Below are 7,526 nucleotides of genomic sequence, written 5' to 3' on the forward strand. Positions count from 1 at the left end.
ACTTGATTGACACTCGAAATGGTCTAATTACTTCGTCGCAGATTATTCCAGCCCTGCAATATGGCTAAAATTCAGTCTGGGTTTACAAATAGTCTTAACATACTTTTCTCCGCTCTCCAATTAAAAATGTAAAGATGGCAAGGTATCGTTGTACCAATTTTTTATGGAACTGATGTTTTCGACGCCAGCTGTTGTGATAAATCCCGAGTATTCTTGGAAAATTTGGATGTCCTCTCCCTTTTGTGGAAACGTTGGGGAAGTTGCATATGAAGGCCCGATTAAACCACAACAACCTTGACACTTCAAAAGCATGTGGACCCGATCTCATCCCAGCTGTGCTATTAAAAAAAGTACTCAGCCGAAGTAGCTCCAGTTCTCTCTAAACTCAACAACAAATTCCTAAATGAATCTTGCTTTCCGGGCTGTTAGAAAACTGCTTCTGTGGTGCCAGTATTTAAGAATTCTGGCGAAAGAACTGACCCATCAAATTATCGCTCCATTAGCCTCCTCCCACTTTTCGCCAAAATATTTAAGACCATAATTAACCATGCTCTAGTCTATCACCTTACAGATGCTAAACTTCTGACTGACCAACAGTATGAATTTAGACAAGGCCGTTCCACAGCAGACATCCTCACTGTAATCTCTGAACGTATATACCATTCACTAGACTAAGCGGGGGAAGGCAGAGCGGAAACTCTTGATATATCTAAGGCTTTTGAGAGGGTATGGCATGAGGGTCTCTTCAGGAAAATTAGATCGTACGGTATCACTGGTAGAATACTTAACATAGTTCAATCCTTCTTAGATAAGAGAAAAATCCAGGTTGTCCTCGACGGTCGAACATCTAAACAGTGTAATATAAATGCGGGAGTGCCTCAGGGGTCTATCCTTGGACCTCTATTGTTCCTGATGTTTATAAATAACCTCCCCGACAAAATTGCCTCTGGGATGGGTATGTATGCTGATGACGCCACACTCTATAACAGGCATGACAGGAAAACAAATGAACACATATCTAACGAAATGGCAAAAACACTAGAGGATGACCTCCAATCTGTAGTGGAATGGGGACAAAAATGGATGGTCACATTCAATGCTGCCAAGACTGAACTAGTTTACTTCAATAATTACAAGAAACCTTCTCTGCCACCAATAGCAATGGCCAGTGACTCTTTCTCTGAGAGTACATCTTTCAAACTCCTTGGCCTAACGTTCACTGGAAACATAAGTTGGAACAATTACATTGAAAGCATTGACAGGGCCGCTGCGAAGAAGGTAGGGTCTCTCTACCGTGCTAGAAAACTACTAACACTCGAAAGTATCCTGTACCTCTATAAGTCCAATATTCGCCCATGTATGGAGTATTACTATCACATTTGGGCTGGTGCATCTGCTACTAGTCTCTCGCTCCTAGACAAGGCTCAAAAGAGAGTCGCAAATCTGATAGGCCCTGAACTGGAATCTAGACTTCAGCCTCTGTCCTATCGACGAAATATTGCATCCCTCTGCTTATTCTATAAGTATTATAATGGTGAATGCTCTGACGAACTGCATACACTTGTGCCCCCACGACGTAGACACCCTCGACAAACACGACAGGAAGCTAAATCCCACCCCCACGCAGTAGAGATCCCTAGATGTAAAAGATATTTCTACTTCAGTAATTTCTTCCCCAGAACCGTTAGACTCTGGAATTCAATTCCAGATCCCTGCTTCCCCAACTGTACTGACATGCAGAAGTTCAAATGTAACGTGAACCGACATCTTGCCCAAATCTCTGCATAGTACCCCAGTAGTTGCTGCCTCTGATAGTAGCCCCCTACACCAAAGTGGCAATTTGCCTTGTTTGGGGTGAAAATATAATAAAAAAAACTTTGCTGATATATTGTTCGAACCAATATTAGTAGACAATGGAGTCAAGCAAGGTGGCATATCAGTAACCACGCTTTTTAAAAAAATTACTTTACTACAATTCTTTTTTATACTTTTAAAGACATTGATGTCGGGGTTTCCTTGCGTTTTCAAGGTTCTATCAGACTATTCAATCGTCGACGTTTGAGTGAAAATTAAAAAACTTTCCTATCATACGTGAGTTGCTGTCTGAAGAAGACGCAGATCTTGTGGCACACTCGTAGGGGAGGAGATGCAGCCTCGGGTTATATGGATAAATTTTCGAAAGCTCGTGTGCAATACGGGCGGAAGTTGAAGGTTTATGATACTTTTAAATATTTTGGTATTTTGCTGAGTAGATATCGAACGTTAGATTCTGAAATAACTCACAGATTAGTTCTGCTTTCGGAAGGTTTGAGAAACGTGTCCAGTCGATTGGGGATATTAAGAAAACCAAAGAAGCATGTGTCTTGCCTTGTCTACTGGATGCATCAGAAACATCGACTATATATCAAAAGCATTTTAAAGTTCTAGAAAAGAGTCATCCAAAGTGCATACGTAAATACCGAACATAAGTTAGAAGCCCTTTACACCTGAGACTGTCATCCTTAAGCATTCCAACAATTAAAATCAATCATTAAAGATCAAATTCGTTGAACTGGGCACTTAGTGAGCATGAGAGATGGAATAATATAAAAACAGCTGCATTATGGTGAGCTTTCCATCGAAAAGAGACATTGGTACACACTTTAAACAAGGTTTAAGAGTGCACAGAGTAATACCCTGACGTTGATGGGCATTTAATGTGAATAGCTGAAAAATTCAAACTTTTGATTGATACAAGTGGTGCTAAGTAACAATTGAAATATGCAGAAAGTTTGATAAGAAGCATGTTAAGAATGCGCTCTCACAAAGCAAGATGAATCTGCAGTTCCTGCTGACTTTCAACAAGAACTGAATGTGCAAATTTTGGCAGATTTAATCTGTTTAAAGCTGGCATTGTGGCGCACGTGAAGTCACACCAGCTAAGACTCGACCAATACTTTTATGAGAATATGCTGCCGCCCAGATCGCACAGGTATTGTGGTGCTATTTGATTGGTCTGTAAATGTGACGTATAGACAGTAAAAGGAACATATAGTCTCTCTATAAGCACTACCAAATACTGGCAAGTTCCCCAACCACATCTGGAAAAGATTATGCAAGAATATAATTGGACTGAAGAGTCATCTACGTGCACATGGGCACCCAACATCAACCTGAGGAGATGGCAAGCTTCTGTCAAGGATTGGTAATCATATATACAGGGTAGAACGATAAAGTTGTCGCCCTAAATACAACAATACAGCGTTATCGACAAAAAAATCAATTCAGGTAATTTGATTATGTAGTAGAGCTAACATCAATTCAATGTAACCGCCGTGTCGATACGGGTCCGGAACTGGAAGCAACCTTTTCCATATAGCGCCAGTGGAAGCTTGGCGAATACGCAGCGGATGGCGGCGATCAAGCTGGTTTTGGTGTTGCGGGAGGTTATGTTGGTGATGTTCTCCACATATGACCAAATGAAGTATTTCAGCGGGATCAGGTCTGGGAAAGAGGTGGGAGCAGGAACAAAAGGATACAAAGTTGTAGCACAAAGTCCTACTTCCACACACAGGGTTTGCCAGCGGCAACTTCATGGCACCGGGGGATCACCAGACTTTTAGCACATCCAGGTACACTTTGGTGTTGACTTTTAAGCCGACTTCAAAAATGTGAGGTGGCTTGATGTTGCCCTCATTTTAAATAACAGTAAAGTTTGTTTTCAACATCCTGTGTACGTCCCTTTTATTAGTGGCAATCCAGCGATGCATTTTGAGGGTGCTCGCAATTGTCATGTTTTATCGTGCCACCCTGTATATATGCGTGTATGTATATACCAAATGATTTTGAAGAGTTCGGATTAATATTTATTTATTCGTTGTATCTAGCGGTTGTATTTTGAAATGTTTGAACTGTGCGTAGGCAACGCGAGAATAACGTCAAGGATGAGAGTTCATATAGAAACGTTGTTTTAATTTGACGTTATTATCGCGTTGCCTACGCACAGTTCAAACATTTCAAAATACAACTACTAGAAACAAGGCGCGGCTCTTTATAAACAGACATCTTTCTCCAAATTTATAACATGGCAAGGAAGAAGAAAAAAACAACAGAAACAAAACAACATACTGAAGATGGAGTATACCTCTGAAATATATTTGTGATAAAATTCAAACTAATAAAATATTTGTTTATTTCCCTAATATTACGTTGTGATTTTGGCTTTCAAGCGCACTTGAGGTCCTGGATATGACCTTAAACTATATCCAGTGGTGAGGCCCCAGCTTGTGGGCTTTGGGGAGTGTGGAGCCACCCTTTAATTGTCATTGTACCCAGGTTCACTCTGACCCGGAGTGGTAGTACCTGTTAGGGTCCCAACTATGGGTTAAATAGAAACCGACGTGAAAACAACAAATATATTCTATTAAAAAAAATTTCTTCATAATCTTTGGATTCGGCATTAAATAACCTGAAAAGGGTTGAGATGCCGTAAAACAAAAACAACCAACCAACCAAGCGCACTTGATGCGTATTTTATTTTATTCAAATTAAAACAACGTCTCTATATGAACTCTCATCCTTGATATATATATGTGTGTGTGTGTGTGTGTGTGTGTGTGTGTGTGCGTGTGTATATATATTAATATATATATATATATATATATATATATATATATAAATTTAAAGGAGATTAGAATAATACTCTAAAGAGCTAAGTGTATTTTAATGTAATAGTGCAATTACTAGTTTAATTAAAATACAGGAAATGCTCGTTGTAATTTAGATATATAATAAGCTCGATAGTTAAATGTCCTAGAGCTAATTCAATATTAAGTAATATGATTTATAATTTTAAAATTAAAAAAAAATTTTTTTAATTTAAAAATCAAATTTTAATTAAATTAAAAATCAGTTTCATAAGAAGGAACAACAACAAAGTCAATTATCCGTACGATCGTTTCGGAAATCCGTGCTTTTTATTTGTGGTATACATGAAGTCACGTAGCACAATTATACATAGTTTTTTTGGTAAGCACAGTCTCCTCATCAGCAAATTTAGGAGGATTTCTATTGAATTTAAAAGACACCAAAAATAAACCAATTCAAATTTATTTTTGGTGTCTTTTAAATTCAATAGAAATCCTCCTGACTTCATGTATACCACAAATAAAAAGCACGGATTTCCGAAACGATCGTACAGATAATTGACTTTGTTGTTGTTCCTTCTTATGAAACTGATTTTTAATTTAATTAAAATTTGATTTTTAAATTCAAAAATTTTTTTCAAATTTTTAAATTATAAATCACATTACTTAATATATATATATATATATATATATATATATATATATATATATATATATGTATATATATATATATATACATATATGAAGCACTTGTCTGTTTTACTGTTACCATTGTGAGACAAAATTGAATCATGACTCAGATATGGCGCACTTTACACAAATGTATGTGTATGTTTCAATAACAGAATTATTTGGATGCTCCCTCAGCCTACGAAGGGAGTTCGCGCCTAAATGCGTCGAATTTGTATACGCAATGACGCGATCAATTATGATTGGACATGTCAACGCTTCCTCGCACGCATCACGACTTAAGCATTCCGCTACACATATTTTCGTATACTTGTGAACAATGTGTGCTGTTGTTTTCTTTTTTATGTTTCTGTTTTGTTTCCATGAATAGAAGCTTTGGCGTTCAACGTGGGCACAGGAAATCGGTAGAAGGTCACGTGGAAGATGAAAATCGGAGTAAGAGGCAAGAAACAAATGACATGTGCGCAAAGATGCATTTATGCGATAATATTGATCGATTGTGGAAAGTGTAATTTGTTTACACCATTGTCGTGATATCTTTCTCTCTCACGTTACACTTCCCTCACTCTCTCTCTCTTTCTCTCTCTCTCTCTCTCTCTCTCTCTATCTCTCTATCTCTATCTCTCTATCTCTCTCTCTCTTTCTCAATATATATCAGTAAAACTCCTTTAATTTGAACTTCCTCTAAAGTTGGACTTCCTCTCATTTGGACTTCCTCTCATTTGAACTTCTTCTAAACCCGGACTTTCTCTAATCACAAAGAAGCTACACAACCAAGAAATTATAGATTTTCGTGATCGCTCCCATTCTCTTGACCTTAATTTAAATAATTAAGAATACTCTGATGAAGCAGTATCATGGGATGATGCAGAAAAGTCTATGGAGACGGTTATAAAATTTCTAGAAAAAAGTCCTTATTTAAGTGACAACTATGTTTTGCAAGCAATGACACTCCGAAGAGATATAATCATAAAGAAGCTACAGAACCAAGAAATTGTAGATTTTCGCGATCGCTTACGTAATACAATGGCAGCGCCGGAGAGCTCAATCGATGAAAATAGAAACTGCAATGAGACTCATTCAATTAATAAATTAAAAAAAAACTGTATTTTACATAAATATATGATTTCTGTAGATGATAACTTAGGTAATAAATACCTAACAAGTAAGAGTAGATTTAATTTATTTTCAATGTTTTTTTTTCCTGGTAATAATATTTAACAATTCCTACTTGCAATATATCATAAACTCAACTTAATATATACTTAAAGTATCATATAGCAATGAATTTGATTCACTATTTCTTAATTCTTAGAAAATTAAAGTAAACTGTAGCACATTTTTTATCACGAAACTTGAACAGCATCCTCTAATTTAAATGAAGCAGATGTTCAAATTATAGGAGTTATGATGTATGTTTAAGTAGCAGTTTTAGTCAGTTAAAGTTGTTTTAAAGCTTCACCGTTCACTCATTTTTCGACCAAATTTCAAAAATTAATAAGAGTGTATAGATCACCTTCTCAGCTATATTGTGAAAAAAGAATTTTCGATTTTCGTTCAGTAAAACAAAAGTTATGATGAATTTACTGGTGTTCAAAATCGTAAAAAACCGTAAGGACGTGTGCGAGGTTTTTATGACTAGTTTCCATAGCAACCACGTCGCTAAAGCGAATACTGTTGCTACTAATTCACCACTCTGGCAACAAGAGAAGTAGCAAGTGAAACAGAGAGAATGAAAAATCAAAGGGAGATGATTGGGGGGATTTTATTGAAAGCAGACGAGTGCCGTATATTTTTATTGCATATGTGCATGTTATGTTTATGGGGGCAAAAAAATAAGGCTGCAATTAAACAAAGAACAAGTGCATTTACTGGAAGCCTGAATGATCATGGATTAAAAGTCAAATATGAACAATTAAAATTATAGAAGAATAAAAGGCCAATCAAATGAGGTATAGTTTATTTAAACAGTTACATTAAATTTAGCTAAAATTTGCAGTGCAGATTTCTTTTCCGCCTGTATATATATATATATATATATATATATATATATATATATATATATATATATATATATATATATCTGTGAATCCATTAGCATGAAACGTACCATTCGGCAAAAGCAAACCGTGGCAAGAATATAGTTAAAATTAACATTAATTTTTAGTATTTTTTTTAATTAATATAAGAAATATCTATTTTTCACTAGTG

Source organism: Euprymna scolopes, chromosome 16, assembly GCF_053919585.1.
Source record: "Euprymna scolopes isolate OS-2025 chromosome 16, ASM5391958v1, whole genome shotgun sequence".
In the NCBI taxonomy this organism is placed as follows: domain Eukaryota; kingdom Metazoa; phylum Mollusca; class Cephalopoda; order Sepiida; family Sepiolidae; genus Euprymna; species Euprymna scolopes.